The following is a 17,688-nucleotide window of genomic DNA, read 5'->3' as shown; positions in this document are numbered from 1 at the left end:
CTTGTTCTGATAAAACTGGGCTTAATTCATGTGCGTAAAGTGTCGTCCCAGTGACGACACTTTCTGCTTAAACCTGTCCCAGGGACGACACTTTCTGCTTTAACTTGATTTTCGGTAAGAAGGGACTTCCTTCAAACTAAAAATACCATAAAAGCGGAAAGTGTCGCCCCTGATTAGCCTGTGCGGACTGCACATCCTAATCTGGGACGACACTTTACGCACATGAATTAAACCCAGTTTTCTCAGAACATGACATATGCAATTGTACGCACCTTCCAGGGGAAGACTCCAAGGGTGATCGTGCAGATAGTGTCATAAGCATTCTGGGGTTAGTGTCAACATGCAGGCTGCCGTCGCGGGCCTGATGGGAGTTGTGGGAGTTGGAGCTGGTGCTGTACTGCTGGGTTTGGTAGCTGGAGGAACTGACCTGCTTGCGCTGTTGCTGCTGGTACTTCTGCTGCTGATGAAGATGTTCACCACTTTAGATTATACTTAGTTATTTCAAACAAATAAACATTATTAATACATGGAAGTTAATACAACATTAATAGTATGATCATGTTTGAATGGGAATAACTTTAACTGGGTTATGAAAATGTTACACTTACATGATACCCAAGATAATTACAGATACTTACTTCTCCCAAATGGAAAGTAAGTTGTTGTTAGAACTACAGTTTTGTCACAGATGCAACTGTTTACTCCAAAGTTTATGAGGTCTTTCACTGCCTGATGCCGTATTTTGAGAGAATCCTGATTGTGTGCCAGAACTCCTACCTAATTAACTTACTAAACTCAAGAAAGTTGGGGCAAATGTTTGAATATAGCTGCATTTTTAATATTTTAGAGTTTTAATGAAAGGCACCTTATTTTGGACTGCTGTTGAGGGAAACTGGACTAACCAGAGGGTAGATACAATGTCCGGTTTGGTAACCACTAACCAAGCTATGGGCCCCCGGAACCGACATTGAACTTGGTTTGCCAAGATGAGAAAAGTGTGTACCAACAACTGCCCTAATTTGAAATTATTGGTTGTAGTTATTTTAAGAATTTTATATATTATTAGATAGCTGGTGAGAAGTTTGAACTTTCAAAGGCTAAACTTGGATCAGGTTTAATTGTGTTCATTTAAGAAAAGTAGTGCTCTAGTCTGATACCTCTAATTTGAATTCCGTGATATTGCCTGGTTCCCAGTAAATACCTGGTTAAAGCCTTGCTGGAGAGGCAAGGTGCCTGTCTGGTACCCAGAAGTTATGATCTGCTTTCAGCAGTGTGGCTGGGTAAACTAATTATAATGATTCTTCATTGTCTGGTTCCATGTACATACCTGGTTAAAGCTTGGCTGGAGAGGCAAGGTGCCTGTCTGGTACCCAGGAGTTATAATCTGCTGAGAGCTGTGATGCAGTGTGCCAGTCTGGTATTGCTGGTTCCCAGTCTGGTATTGCTGGTTCTGCTGATACTGCTGGGTCTGATATTGCATCCTTTCTGACTGCAGGGTACCAGTCGGGCTGATCACATGGCTTCCTCCTGAAATATGGGTGGGTGAGGAAATAATTTAAAAAGGAATTTGAAATGTTTGGGGACATAACTGTACAGAAAACATAGATATACTATGTACTAATTAGAAATTCTCAAGAAAGATCCGCCATACTATTAATTCAATTATGAAAAAAGTTCACTCAGAAATTTGATGATCAGTCACTGTACACTTTGTCACTCTGTCATGTATAAAACATGATTAAATTGTTTATATTACCACTCAAAACTGACTAAAAGGTCAATATATGCCTATAGTTGTATGTTATATTTTTGGTAACGTTAGTAACAAATACATGATACTGTTATAATGTATCTATTTATGATAAAATATTGGTTGTTACAATAAGGATCATGTAAAAAATGTTACTTCTAATTAATGAAATGATTTAATAAATCAAGAACAGATTTGCTGCAAACCCAAACTAAAAATGTGTCAAAGTTCTGACTTCTCCCCACAATACATTGTTTGGACATTAATCCACAAATATTTTGCAGTAATCAAAAAGATAAAGGGCCATAATTTAGCCCAAACTAGTCACTATTCCTATCAGTATGACCATACACTATTTTAGATAATCAACTGTAAATGTTTCAGCAAGATCCACCCATAAGTTAGAGAGGAGTTGAAATCACAAACTTAAGGCATCTATGTATTATACTATACATTATAATGTGGAAAAACAAACAAAGGGCCACAATTCTGCCAAAACTCGTCTCGACCAAAGTTCCTCTCTCTCTCTGATTGACTGTCCAAAGAAAGTGAAAGTTTGAGCCCAATCAATCCAATCAATTAAAGACGACTGCAAAACACAATTTTCGGGACAGACATGTGCAAGTCTTAATGCCTTTAAACAAGTGGGGGCATAAAAATTCAAACATTTTTGAAGAAATGATGACAAATTAATTAATTAACAGTGACTTAACAAACCACACAGTCAATGTCACAACAATTGTTGTCATAAAATAACACCACAAACACACGATGATGAAGGACATTATGTGTATTTGTCGATGAATGTTGCTTTTACTTTTCATACTCTTTTAAATAAATACAATAAATATGCATCACTCTATGGGGAAAATGCATCTTTATGACCAGTTTATGCACCCAAGTCTTGTAATTTTGCACATGGTATAGTTTACTGTAAACAACACATGATCAATAAGCTGTGTTTGTGTGTTACTTTATCAACCAAATTATAACGGCAAGAGGGCCATTCAGGCCCCAAGGCGCTCACCTGAAAGCCAAAGGAACTAGACTATTCTGAAAAAAATGCAAGCTGATTCAAGAAGATTATTTTGGACCAAAAAAGTGACTTTTAACATGTTTTTTATATTTGACCTTGTGACCAAGTTGTTGATCTCATATGACCCAGCTTCAATCTCTGGCAAAATTTCATTGGGACAAATGTTCTGACCAAGTTTCATGAAGATTGGCCAATAAATGTGGCTAATATAGTGTCAACAAGTTTTCACTAAAGCCATATAAGGACAACTGCCCCCCCCCCCTGGCGGCCATGTTTTTCAACGAACCATAACCATTTTCAAACTCACTCTAGCTATTGTTAGAACAAATGTTCTGATCAAGTTTCATAAAGATTGGATAATAAATGTGACTTCTAGAGTGTTAACAAGGTTTTGTAGTAAATAGCCATTTAAGGAAAAATGCCACGCTCCCTTGCGGCCATGTTTTTTAACGGATCTCAACCATTTTTGAACTTAGCCTAGATATTATTAGTTGATATATTCTGATCAAGTTTCATGAGCATTGGACCACAAATGTGACTTCTAGAGTGTTAACAAGGTTTTACCATAGAGTAAAGCCATGTATGGAAAACTGCCCTGCCCCATGGCGGCCATGTTTTTCATTCAACTGGAACCATTTTCTAACTCGTCCAAGATATTATAGGGATACATGTTTTGACCAAGTTTCATGAAGATTGGCACTAAAAATGTGACTTCTAAAGTGTTAACAAGGTTTTACTATAGCCATATTAGGCAAAAACTGCCATGCACCCTGGCGGCCATGTTTTTCAACCAACCGGAACCATTTTTGAATTTGTCAAAGATATTATTGCGCCACATGTTCTGACAAAGTTTCATGAAGATTGGACTAAAAATGTGACTTCTATTGTGTTAAAAAGGTTTAACTATAGCCATATAAGGAAAACTGCCACGCCCCCTGGCAGCCATGTTCTTCAACCAACTGGAACCATTTTCAAACTCGTCCAAGATATTATTGAGACACATCTTCTAACCAATTTTCATGACGATTGGACAATAAAAGTGACCTTTAGAGTGTTAACAAGGTAAATGTTGACGACGCACGACGCACGACGGACAAAAGGCGATCACAATAGCTCACCATGAGCACGCTGTGCTCAGGTGAGCTAAAAATACTGACATTCAAAGAAAACGAAACAAAATAAACCCACACAAACAAAACTTCAATTACTGAAGCTTAAAAAATAACTTCAACCAAATCAACACACAATATAACTAAATATTAGGAACAAAAAATAACAATGATATAAATGTAATGAGAACACAAATGAAAACAATGATAACTCTGACATATACCAGATTCACTACAAACATAAGTGCAGTTAGTCATTTGTTGTTTAAGCATCTCACACGTGCAGCATGCAAAACCAAGAATACTGTAAAATCATTTGTATTTCTTGGCATTTAATTTTGTGATTCCCACACCCCAAAAAAAAATCACTTTTTCATGGACACATACATTTGAAGATTTCTGATTTTGGAAAAAAAGAGGAATTTGAATCTGACATTTTCCAATACGTTTGTCTTAAATTCGTTGATGGGTAAACCCACGAAAACAGCGAAAATCAAAGTCCCACTAATAATAATGATTTTACAGTTTTACATGCAAATCAAACACAAACCTTGAATGTCACCTACGACCATGAACAATAATGAGAACAAATGATGAGCTACACGAAGCGATGTCTACACTATACGTGACTGTGCGCAGGTACCTTTAACATCCCTCACATCTGTGTCATTTATCGAAGCATACGTTGGGTCATTCACACTACGCATAAGCTGACAAGAAACTATCGAATTGTAATCTCTCGGTTCCTCGTGTTCGAAAACACTGTTCAGAGACTGCTGTGAGTTGTAAATACCAGGGGCTCCGTACAAGCCTGACACAGATTGGCTGTAAGTTGTAGAGCCCATATGACCTTGACCTTGGGCCAGGCCAGAAGACCCGTAGGAAAAGGTCTGGGGCAGGCGTTGATAGCTGGGGGCGTTTGATGATTTCACTTCAGCAAATAAAGCACACAAAAAATGTCAAGCTTACTTGCAAATGCTTGGATATGAACCTGAATAAGTTTTTGTGAGAGGACATTTTTTGTTCTCTAGCTTAGCTGATCACAAAATGGGACAAATACATGGAGGAGCTTTTTTAAGAGACATACAATTATAAGTTTGAAAGATAAAGTTACAAAACAGGCAATCCTATCTTATTTTACATAATATCACTCACAAAATGGATAAAAAAAACAAAAACGTTTCTGCAGATCTGCATGTATAGCAAAAGAAAAATAACAGAAAAGTGAAAACTTCAAACCAGAAAAATGCTATTGGGAAAATGGCAGCACACATACATAAGGGAGGTAACATTTTTTGTGTTTCAGGTTAATGCAGTAAATCATGGCAAGGTGATGCAATAGAAAAACACAACATGCATAGACATGTACCGTGATCCTTAGTGCAAAACATTCACCATTCACGAACTAAACCACTTTCACACCTGGCTACATTGTGTTCCTTTAAAATAAGGAGTTCAGACACATGAATATGTTGTAATGTAAGGTCAAGGTTCCTATTAATTGATGTTTCTTTATCCACTTGGAACATACGAACCAAAGAAAATAACATTTTGGCATGGAAATATTTCTTGTAAATCTGTTAATCTGTTTAATTAAGTTTAATTAATTGTTATCAAACATATTTCGAAAACAAGATAGTTATCAATTCACTGAATGGTATGGCTTAAAAAAATTATTGTACGCACAGAAAGTGGTTTAGCGCTAGAGTGCCTAAATTCATTACTGACTTATTAATCATAACCATGCCTTATTTCTACCCAAACCCATTGCATTAGAAACTATATTTACCTGTTATGTTTTAAGTTAACATGTCATGTTTTCTACCAGACTAAGGGAAAAATACTTTATTTTCATGTTCAAATTTTATATGATGATGATTATATGTCATAAATATTTATAACTGTAAAAGTACATAGTTCTTAGTATTGCAAACATAAAAAAGAAAGAAATCATGTAACTATGGGAAATATATACATGTGCGAAGACAATGTTAAACTCAGAAATATCAGAATGATTCAGATATGACTTGCATTGTGCGTTAAAAGGTCTAAGGACATATCCCAAGATTGTAGCCCAAAACCAGACTGAGGGAATGTCCTACGGCCTATTTTGGCATGACATCGCTCATATTACGTATACTGGTAATCAGGATGATTTTAATACTCGAAAACTTCTTGTCTGGTAGAAAACTGTACTGTGTGTTTGTGCATGGAAGACAAAAGTGATAAACAAATGAGACACCAACCACCGAACGTCTAAGGAACAAGGAAACTAACTAAATATACTGAAGAAAATTAAAGGAAACAAATAACCAAATAAAAGCATAGAAAGCCTTTCTACCTGATGCGTTGGTATAAAGTGTCCTTGGCGTCAAGGGGAAGGGACTGGTCGCTGCAAAACAACAGAAAAATCTTCATCAGCTACGCAAACAAAGAAGGAAGGGGTGTTACAAAAACAATGAAAACATTTGAAGCACAAAATACTGGAGCAAAATGCATCACTAAACAAGCTGTTTTCTAGTGGATTGTTATTTTAACATGTTAACATGCCATGGATTGTCGGTAGAACATGAAAATACAGCTTCTATATTAATATATGCCATATTTTTCATTGATTTAAATCACAAATTAGACTTATTTATACATAAGACAAAGGTTTCCTTAATATGAACATTGGTCGTAATCATTGTTTCACTTAATTATGTTTGTTCAATGAATATTCTTAAATTTCCAAAACTGTACAACCTGAATTCTGAGAATCCATTCAATCTGATATAAGTATGCAACCTTGATCATTATATTTAAATGAAATGTTTTTTTCATGAACAAATAATTGTGTACATAAAACATGCTGATTGCATGAGCCGCTTCATGCAGAAATGGGTCTTAAGACATATGCGGTCAGCACAGCTCCAGAGCATGCAGCCTGCTCATCCACGCAGTCTGGTTGTTAGCTAGCCTGTCCACTAACCCTTTGCATGCTGGGAAATTTGTCGTCTTCTAAAATGTCGTCTGCTGAATTTCTAAAATTAGCATTTTCTTCGATTTTTGTAAAGGCCTTTAAAATTCGGTTTCAGGGCTGAAAGGGTTACTGAGACTACAAAACCTTGCATGACCTTGCAGTGTAAAGAGTAGCGACTGACCAGCCCTCGCAGCTGAGCAGACTTAGCTGAAGCTTTTATGGGTGCATATGCCATAAAACCTTTTTTGGCATGATGTGGGTCATATAATATCATTGTTACTGATTATGCGCATATAATTTCATCCACGTATATTGAGGTAATATCTAATAAAAGTCATAATCTTGTCCCGGCTAAAATGTGGCATATGCTGAAAATTGCGTAAATCATAAAATAAGCTACAACATTAAATCTTCACAACAAATGTAACTATTGACTGCAGTTTCACATCAGCATAAAAGCACACATATCTTAAGCTTTACTAGTGCCTTTCATGTGCATATCTAAATAATTTGTATTATCTTCAAATATTTACTGAAAAACGATTTATTGCAGACTTTTCTTGAAAGAAAATCTGGGTTTTATGGTTTGTTTCAAAATGTTTTTTTTCCAAAATAAATAGAGGTAAAACAATATCATGGTCATACAAAATTTTGTTCAAAAAATGTTTGTGCAAAAAAAGCTATTTACTATTGAATTCAAGTATGTTATTTTTACAACTAATATAACATCATTGATTTTGTATCAGGACAAATTGATGATAAATTCCAACTTAATGAAACAAAAATAAAAAAATTCTTATCTGTGAAAAAAAACAAATACACACAAATACAAAGAATGGAAAACCATGTGTTAATAATTTCTGAATGTCTAACAGGGGAAGTTCCTGTTAATGTAATACGTGTGGATCTAGATCTATATGTTGAATTTACTAGTGAGAAAGTGTATATTGGAATCTATTTGAAGAGGAACAAGCAAATTCATTGAATTGATATCCCCCGCCAATACTGCTCCTGGGCACAAAAGTGTTATATTTGACACTAAAAAAGCATTTTTTGAAGATACAAAGGGCCATTACTCCGTTATTATCAGATGGTGTACAATGCCATTTGGTGTGCATCATCCTCTTATCCATATCTATACTCATACAAAGTATTAATGAAATCCACCAAAGCACGTCAAAGATATGGCTCCGGACACAAAAGTCCCAGACGGACTGACGGAAGGACGGAAAGACGGACGGACAATGCCAAAACAATATCCATCCGCCTACGGTGGAGTATAATTAACTTATAAAGGTCTACCAATATCATCCGTTTATCAAGTTGTTAGACTTTGATATATTGTCATGATTTTTTTTTGTTTATAAAGAATTAAATTCATTTCCTAACTTAAAATCAACAGAAAAAAAATCAACAGAAATCGAAAAACAACAGTTGGGTGAACTAAATACTTGTTCAAATACAACTGAAACTATAACAACAACAACATAATAACAACAACAGTTAAAACAAATGTATCAAATCAACTCACTGTTAATTTCACAACAAATCATACAATACAATAGATACAGAAAGAAAGACAATCGAAAGCAAGCATCTGCGGATAAACAGCTGCATAAACAGGTACAACATAATACCGTATACTTTCGCTTTTAAGACGCATTTTTTAGACTCAAATTGATAGGTTACAGTTGGAGTCGCGTCTTATAAGTGACATACTGGTGAAATTAAACGATTTTTTTTTCCAAAATATCGAGTTTACTGGGCTTATGCTAGACAAGTTGGACACATGTCAGTTTTTCTCTTAAGTCTGTATTGGCCCGTTATCGGAACGCTATGTTCAGTTACCGATTTACTTGTAATAAAATTTATCGTTATTGATTTTGTTGTCTATTATTTTTAATTTGAATTTTGTTATTTTTTGGGGCGTAAGACGTTATATTGTCCGTAATTATTCTTGAAAAGTTTGTATCACCTAATTGTCTGCGCGCGACATCGTTAAATGTCATATAAATTGGCCATACTAGTTTATGTAAGTAAGCGGCGACACGATGCCAACATGCTTAAAACGACAGCAAAAAACAATTCTCTGTTTGAAACTGTCAATTGCTAAATAAACACGTGCCAATTACAAGTGCTACTTGACAAGTCTGTATCACCTGATCGTCTTTGTTTGACGTTGTTAATTGTTTATTAAGACATTATTGGCAATTAGGGTATCCTCTGAAATAAGTTACCAGTTTGCAACTGTCAATTGTTAAATAAACATGTTTATTCATACGACCCCCTAAAGCCGATGACAGCTTATTTATTAGGGGCCAACAACGATGGGAATATGCAATTATCCACACATGGCTTTCTTCTTTAAACGTGATTTCGATCTGTGCTTCAGAGTCTATCACTCCATCCCGCCTCTGGTGATGTGTTGTCCAGCCTCTGGTGCTGTGTTTTCCAGCCTCTGGTGCTGTGTTGTCCAGCCTGTGGTGCTGTGTTGTCCAGCCTCAGGTGCTGTGTTGTCAAGCTTCTGGTGCTGTGTTGTCCAGCCTCTGGTGATGTGTGCTCCAGCCTTTGATGCTGTGTTGTCCAGCCTCTAGTGCTGTGTTGTCCAACCTCTGGTGCTGTGCTGTCCAGCATCTGGGGCTGTGTTGTCCAGCCTCTGGTTCCGTGTTGTCCAGCCTCAGGTAATGTGTTGTCCAGCATCTGGGGCTGTGTTGTCAAGCCTCTGGTGCTGTGTTGTCCAGCCTCCGGTGCCGTGTTGTCCAGCCTCTGGTGCCGTGGTGTCCAGCCTCAGGTGCTGTGTTGTCCAGCCTTTGGTGCCGTGTTGTCCAGCCTCTGATGCTGTGTTGTCCAGCCTCTGGTGCTGTGATGTCCAGCCTCTGGAGGTGTGATGTCCAGCCTCTGGTGCTGTATTGTTCAGCCTCTGGTGCTGTGTTGTCCAGTCTCTGGTGCGCTATGTTGTCCAGTCTCAGGTGATGTGTTGTCCAGCCTCTAGTGCCGTGTTGTCCAGCCCCTGGTCCTGTGTTGTCCAACCTCTGGTGCTGTGTTGTCCAGCCTCTGGTGCTGTGATGTACAGCCTCTGGTACTGTGTTGTCCAGCCTCTGATGCTGTGTTGTCAAGCCTCTGGTCCTGTGTTGTTCAGCTTCTGGTGCTGTGTTGTCCAACCTCTGGTCCTGTGTTGTCCAACCTCTGGTGCTGTGTTGTCCAGCCTCTGGGGCTGTGTTGTCCAGCCTCTGGTGCCGAGTTGTCCAGCCTCAGGTGATGAGTTGTCCAGCCTCTGGTGCCGTGATGTCCAGACTCTGTTGGTGTGTTGTCCAGCCTCTGGTGCCGTGTTTTCCAGCTTCTGGTGCCGCGGTGTCCAGCCTCTTGCGCCGTGTTGTCCAGCATCTGATGCTGTGTTGTCCAGCCTCTGGTGCTGTGATGTCCAGCCACTGGTGTTGTGTTGTCCAGCCTCTGGTCCCGTATTGTTCAGCCTCTGGTGCTGTGTTGTTCAGCCTATGGTGCTATGTTTTTCAGACTCTGGTGCTTTGTTGTCCATCCTCTGTTGCTGTGATGTCCAGCCTCTGGTGCTGTGTTGTTCAGCATCTGGTGCTGTGTTGTCCATCCTCTAGTCCTGTGTTGTTCAGCCTCTGGTGCTGTGTTGTTCAGCCTCTGGTACTGTTTTTTCAGCCTCTGGTGCTGTGTTGCCAAGCCTCTGGTGCTGTGTTGTCCAGCCTCTGGTGCTGTGTTGTTCAGCCTATGGTTCTGTGTTGTCCAGCCTCTGGTGCTGTGTTGTTCAGCCTCTGGTGCCGTGTTGTCCAGCCTCTGATGCTGTGTTGTCCAGCCTCTGGTGCTGTGACGTCCAGCCTCTGGAGGTGTGATGTCCAGCCGCTGGGGCTGTGTTGTTCAGCTTCTGGTGCTGTGTTGTTGTCCAGTCTCTGTTGCGCTATGTTGTCCAGCCTCAGGTGATGTGTTGTCCAGCCTCTAGTGCCGTGTTGTCCTGCCTCTGGTTCTGTGTTGTCCAGCCTCTGGTCTTGTGTTGTCCAACCTCTGGTGATGTGTTGTCCAGCCTCTGGTGCTGTGATGTACAGCCTCTGGTGCTGTGTTGTCCAGCCTCTGATGCTGTGTTGTCCAGCCTTTGGTCCTGTGTTGTCCAACCTCTGGTGCTGTGTTGTCCAGCCTCTGGGGCTGTGTTGTCCAACCTCTGGTGCCGAGTTGTCCAGCCTCAGGTGATGTGTTGTCCAGCCTCTGGTGCCGTGTTGTCCAGACTCTGTTGGTGTGTTGTCCAGCCTCTTGCGCCGTGTTGTCCAGCATCTGATGCTGTGTTGTCCAGCCTCTGGTGCTGTGATGTCCAGCCACTGGTGTTGTGTTGTCAAGCCTCTGGTCCCGTATTGTTCAGCCTCTGGTGCTGTGTTGTTCAGCCTATGGTGCTATGTTTTTCAGACTCTGGTGCTGTGTTGTCCATCCTCTGGTGCCGTGTTGTCCAGCCTCTGATGCTGTGTTGTCCAGCCTCTGGTGCTGTGATGTCCAGCCTCTGGAGGTGTGATGTCCAGCCGCTGGTGCTGTGTTGTTCAGCTTCTGGTGCTGTGTTGTTGTCCAGTCTCTGTTGCGCTATGTTGTCCAGCCTCAGGTGATGTGTTGTCCAGCCTCTGGTGCCGTGTTGTCCAGACTCTGTTGGTGTGTTGTCCAGCCTCTTGCGCCGTGTTGTCCAGCATCTGATGCTGTGTTGTCCAGCCTCTGGTGCTGTGATGTCCAGCCACTGGTGTTGTGTTGTCAAGCCTCTGGTCCCGTATTGTTCAGCCTCTGGTGCTGTGTTGTTCAGCCTATGGTGCTATGTTTTTCAGACTCTGGTGCTGTGTTGTCCATCCTCTGGTGCCGTGTTGTCCAGCCTCTGATGCTGTGTTGTCCAGCCTCTGGTGCTGTGATGTCCAGCCTCTGGAGGTGTGATGTCCAGCCGCTGGTGCTGTGTTGTTCAGCTTCTGGTGCTGTGTTGTTGTCCAGTCTCTGTTGCGCTATGTTGTCCAGCCTCAGGTGATGTGTTGTCCAGCCTCTAGTGCCGTGTTGTCCTGCCTCTGGTTCTGTGTTGTCCAGCCTCTGGTCTTGTGTTGTCCAACCTCTGGTGCTGTGTTGTCCAGCCTCTGGTGCTGTGATGTACAGCCTCTGGTGCTGTGTTGTCCAGCCTCTGATGCTGTGTTGTCCAGCCTTTGGTCCTGTGTTGTCCAACCTCTGGTGCTGTGTTGTCCAGCCTCTGGGGCTGTGTTGTCCAACCTCTGGTGCCGAGTTGTCCAGCCTCAGGTGATGTGTTGTCCAGCCTCTGGTGCCGTGTTGTCCAGACTCTGTTGGTGTGTTGTCCAGCCTCTTGCGCCGTGTTGTCCAGCATCTGATGCTGTGTTGTCCAGCCTCTGGTGCTGTGATGTCCAGCCACTGGTGTTGTGTTGTCAAGCCTCTGGTCCCGTATTGTTCAGCCTCTGGTGCTGTGTTGTTCAGCCTATGGTGCTATGTTTTTCAGACTCTGGTGCTGTGTTGTCCATCCTCTGTTGCTGTGTTGTCCAGCCTCTGGTGCTGTGTTGTTCAGCCTCTGGTGCTGTGTTGTCCATCCTCTAGTCCTGTGTTGTTCAGCCTCTGGTGCTGTGTTGTTCAGCCTCTGGTGATTTTTTTCAGCCTCTGGTGCTGTGTTGTCCAGCCTCTGGTGCTGTGTTGTCCAGCCTCTGGTGCTGTGTTGTTCAGCCTCTAGTGCTATGTTGTCCAGCCTCTGGTGCTGTGTTGTCCAGCCTCTGGTGCTGTGTTGTTCAGCCTCTGGTGCTATGTTGTTCAGCCTCTGGTGCTGTGTTTTTCAGCCTCTGGTGCTGTGTTGTCCAGCCTCTGGTGCTGTGTTGTCCAGCCTCTGGTGCTTTGTTGTCCAGCCTCTGGTGCTGTGTTGTCCAGCCTCTGGTGCTGTGTTTTTCAGCCTCTGTTGATGTGTTGTCCAGCCTTTGATGCTGTGTTGTCCAGCCTCTGGTGCTGTGTTGTCCAGCCTCTGGTGCTGTGTCGTCAAGCCTCTGGTGCTATGTTGTCCAGCCTCTCGTGATGGGATGTCCAGCCTCTGAAGCTATGTTGTCCAACCTCTGGTGCTATGTTGTCCAGCCTCTGGTGATGTGATGTCCAGCCTCTGGTGCTATGTTGTCAAGCCTCTGATGCTATGTTGTCCAGCCTCTGGTGCTGTTTTTTTCAGCCTCTGGTGCTGTGTTGTCCAGCCTCTGGTGCTGTGTTGTCCAGCCTCTGGTGCTGTGTTGTTCAGCCTCTGGTGCCGTGTTGTTCAGTTTCTGGAGCTGTGTTGTCCAGCCTCTGGTGCTGTGTTGTCCAGCCTCTGGTGCTGTGTTGTCCAGCCTCTGGTGCTGTGTTGTCCAGCCTCTGGTGCTGTGTTTTTCAGCCTCTGGTGCTGTGTTGGCCAGCTTCTGGTGCTATATGTTTTTTATTGATCCTATGTAACTGTATGGAAACAATACTTGTGGACGCAACTTTTGTCATAATGGTAGTGATTCTAAAGATATTATGTTCTTATTGAAGGAACTTTTTCCCTATATGTTTGACCTATTCGTTGTTGAATTGTACGCATATTTGTGTCTTTGTACAAAGATAAATTCATAAAACATGGTGAACATTTTGTTATGAAATAAAATAATGTACAATAAATGTGTATTACTTTTCGAGTTCTTTTTTTATTATAGATCAACATAATGTATGTAAATGTAACGTTTTTATTAAAGTTACATTCCGGTATCATAAATGACAATCTACAAACATAGCATGTTTACATAAACACTTAGCTTAGGCAAAGTACCATTTCGCTCTTATTTTGTCAGTGTCGATATTCAAAGTACGTGTTCTTTTATTAAAGTAATCACTATATGTATTTCACTAAACTCGCGCTTTTATGGCAAGTATCATGATTGAAAATTTAAGTTGCTATTTGTACAATATTTTTCTAATCACATAACATGCTAGACGATGAAACATGTAACATTTTATACACACCATACAAATCTTAATTGGCTCTATATCAGCTTCCCGAGGATCACGGAAACATATTGGCATCATCTAGTTAATAGCTAACATCCGTTCCAGAAGGTGAACATTGTAACAAAGACAAATTAGATCATAATATATACGTTTCATATTCGATATTGTAGTAGAACCACGTACATTTAACATATTACATTAACCGATACGGAATTTTGAATCATAAGACGGTTGCCGTATCATTGTGCAGCGTTTACAATATTTTACATTATGTTTGACAGTTTTGCCTTCATGTGATAAACTCTTCAATTCAAATTAGTAAACTTACAAAGAGCAATTGTCAACATTAACTGTCGTAATTATCGACACGAATATAGCATCCCAGCAATAAATAAGAAACCAATAAAACAATATATGATCCCAGGGACACCTAACGATCATAAATGTTTTGTCAGTCCTTCAAATGATGATGCTGTTAGAATAATATGAATAATAAAACACCATTAACATTCAGAAAGGCACCCATAAAACGATCAAATCAAATACCGTCTTTGGAAGTTTTTTTTATTCATTTAACGCTCTTGTGAAGCAAATAATTGCTTTATTCAGAATATGGCTGATAACGTTTAAAACTTTACAACTTTTGCAAAGACTGTTTGTTAATACATATAACGAATGTGCAATCGTCAGTATTGACATCATCTGCTCTTAGTACATACTTGAACTGTTGTGCTGAAAATTAAAGTGTTAGTTATGCAGACCAGAGAAAAACGTGGAGGTCATTAATAGATCACATGGCATGACAAGTGTAAAATTGTGCATTAGTATGGTTCATTGCGTGTTAAATATTTCTAACTTATACAAATATGTAAAACGTAACTGTTTTGTGGACAAAACATATTTTTTTCCATATTATTTTTGGTGAGCACGAATACAACACAAGAAAAGAGTCCACTAGGTACAATTTTGTATCGTAATTTTCGGTACTTAGAATTAACTTGTTTTTCAAACGTACACGATGGAAATAAAGTTTGCTTAAAGCATATCATGATTGTTTAAATGACAAACTATGAAAAGAAACGTACTCGAATGTAATCTATGCATTTACATAGACGCATGTGAGAATTATCGTATAAAAAAAAGTGAACAGCATCGGTATGATACGTTTTGATTTGTTCAGTGTATTTATGAAACCTTTATACTACGTTGGCGTTTAATCTGATCCATCCATTACGTGTTTCAGCCAAACAGTCTGCCACTTGCGTGCTTGTTGCTTTCTTTACAATGGTTTCTGTAACATTAATTTCGTAAACACAACGTTCCTAACAGAAATCTCTAAACAATCAAATCATCTGTGTCGTCAATTGGAACTAACAAAGACGTACCCAATCGGGTAAATGCGAGATATTTACGAAACAAACGCACAAATTGAATGCATTTACTCCATTGACAACCGAGAGAATGCCGGCATTATCGCATTGTATGCGCATGGAAGGCGCTGCTATGGAACTTAGAAATGAGAAAAAGCTGGATGATGTTGAAATGAAAGCAACAATATAAGCGTGAAATGACGTTGAAGGAAGCATTAGGACAATTACAGAAACGTCTATTTCCGGTAAACAAGCGGATATTTACGGTCAGTGCAATACAATTGTCTGTTGTTGTTTTTTGTTAAGCAGTTGAAAGCTGTTCCAGCAAATATAATATCGGCATCAGTATAATGTACATCAGTATCGGTATCAGTCTTTTAAATTGATTCGGTGGTGTTTAGAAACTGTTTTCTATGAATATGCGCTGCGAAAAACTGTTCCTGTCAAATAGGATTTAAACATACTTAAACGGCACAGAAGTTGCTGCCCGTCATATAACAACACAATCAACAACAACAATAATAATTATAATAATAATAATAATTTATTTGATTTTATGGAAAGAGGTTGAGCATTATGGATTGCCTGGTATCTACTGGTGAAATTGATAAAACACGGTTCTTTGAATGTCAATAGTATTACTCATGGATACTTATTATTGCTCTATTCAAATTGTAACAAATAATTCGCAATTAAACGCAAGCCTCTGGTGCTGTGTTGTCCAGCCTCTGGTGCTGTGTTGTTCAGCCTATGGTTCTGTGTTGTCCAGCCTCTGGTGCTGTGTTGTTCAGCCTCTGGTGCCGTGTTGTCCAGCCTCTGATGCTGTGTTGTCCAGCCTCTGGTGCTGTGATGTCCAGCCTCTGGAGGTGTGATGTCCAGCCGCTGGTGCTGTGTTGTTCAGCTTCTGGTGCTGTGTTGTTGTCCAGTCTCTGTTGCGCTATGTTGTCCAGCCTCAGGTGATGTGTTGTCCAGCCTCTAGTGCCGTGTTGTCCTGCCTCTGGTTCTGTGTTGTCCAGCCTATGTAACAAATAATTCGCAATTAAACGCACGAACAATGCAAACATAAATAAATATTGACAGTGAGTTTATAGGTATAATTTCACTATTTATTGAACGCCATCAACAGGAAGCCGTGAATTGAATTCAACTAGCAATTTTAACTTTTGATCGACAAGCACCCAGTGAATTAGTTTAAAATATCACTCTCATTATGAGAATATATAAACCAACATGCAACTTGTAATAATGTTCATTATTTCCTCATGTTCTATTGTTTGTGTGCATGTGTGTCCATGACAAATACTGTTTTATTGTCATGTTCATGCATGTAGTGTGGAAGAACAACATATTCATGATATTATAATGTTCAAAATGGACTTTCCCTATGCTAATGTCATATGGCAATGAGACATATTTTGAAAAAGTTGAATATGTTGTATAACCTCTTGTGTTACCTGCGACACTGCTCAAAGAGGGATAATCTATATTTAAGCAGGTAAACGTTTCTCTGTAGTTGCTGCTCGTTCAGTCAATCAATCCATGATACACTTATGATCTGCATGTAAAATATATTTAATTAACATCTTACTCTCCGTATTTACATCCAGAATTTTATTTATGTTTTAGGATGGTCTGGTGGTCTGCATTTGCAATAGTGGGTTAAAGATTTTTATTGAATGTATTGAACATTTACCTTACTGGTATCTCAATATCGCCATACACGATGCTTTGAATGTCAAAAGTATTACTCATGGATACTTATTATTACTCTTTTCAAATTGTCTTTGATTCTGCATTCATAAAGGTATTCGAATGATTGATGTACATTGTAACATATAAGTCGTAAACATAGTGTGTATTTCAAATAAAAATTACGTAAAAAACAACAACATTTTACACTTCGTTTACTAGAATATCGGTTCACAAAATATGAAACCAATTTCGAATACAGGGAGTACGATATAGCCAAAGGCAAGCATACAGCTTATAACATAACACTTCATGAGGTCTTTACTACATTTACAGTCCTCGTGAATTTTTCCACCAGTAATGTCATCGGGGAGATACTTGCAGCACGAGACAAAAATTATTAATCCTTCCATTCGGGAGTACGCTCTTTAATTTGCATGACGGATTGTAACACTATTTCTATATGGTCATCACTATTTTAGTAACATGAGATGCATTGTCACGGGGGAAATACATTTGGGACAGAACTGACGCACATTCGACCATATCTTGCGGTCAATAAAATATTAATTATACACGAACTGCTTATGTAAACAGCTTATATAAACAGGTTAAATAAGCCTATATAGTAAGAAATAATTTAACGACCTAAAAAGTGATGGACATTGTTATATCCCGTTTATAGTTATATTTTTTTATGGTTATGACTTTGTGTCAAAGTGATGGATAACGCTGTTTACTCCCTAAAACAAGTAGGTCAGCACCAAGGTCACCATTTTTGTATAAAACGGACCGTG

General features: G+C 39.7%; 1 protein-coding gene across 17 annotated transcripts in view; it reads right to left on the bottom strand.

Annotated features, from left to right (window-relative positions):
• Positions 1-1,333: 1,333 nt before the first annotated feature.
• The window catches only part of LOC127846924 (tensin-1-like), a 363,784-nt gene continuing 347,429 nt past the window's right edge, over positions 1,334-17,688 (bottom strand). For 10 of the 17 annotated variants that reach the window (XM_052378347.1, XM_052378349.1, XM_052378348.1 and 7 more), the window contains 2 exons: positions 4,539-4,826; positions 1,334-1,527 (listed from right to left, as the gene is read on the bottom strand). The gene's annotated coding sequence lies outside the window, so the exon portion shown is untranslated. The remainder of the gene's footprint in view (positions 1,528-4,538; positions 4,827-17,688) is intronic. The other 7 variants (XM_052378338.1, XM_052378337.1, XM_052378340.1 and 4 more) reach the window with 1 other exon arrangement.

Source organism: Dreissena polymorpha, chromosome 10 (genome assembly GCF_020536995.1).
Source record: "Dreissena polymorpha isolate Duluth1 chromosome 10, UMN_Dpol_1.0, whole genome shotgun sequence".
NCBI classification, from domain to species: Eukaryota; Metazoa; Mollusca; class Bivalvia; order Myida; family Dreissenidae; genus Dreissena; species Dreissena polymorpha.
The sequence above is the reverse complement of the archived record's forward strand: the minus strand, read 5'-3'. Positions and strand labels throughout refer to the sequence as shown.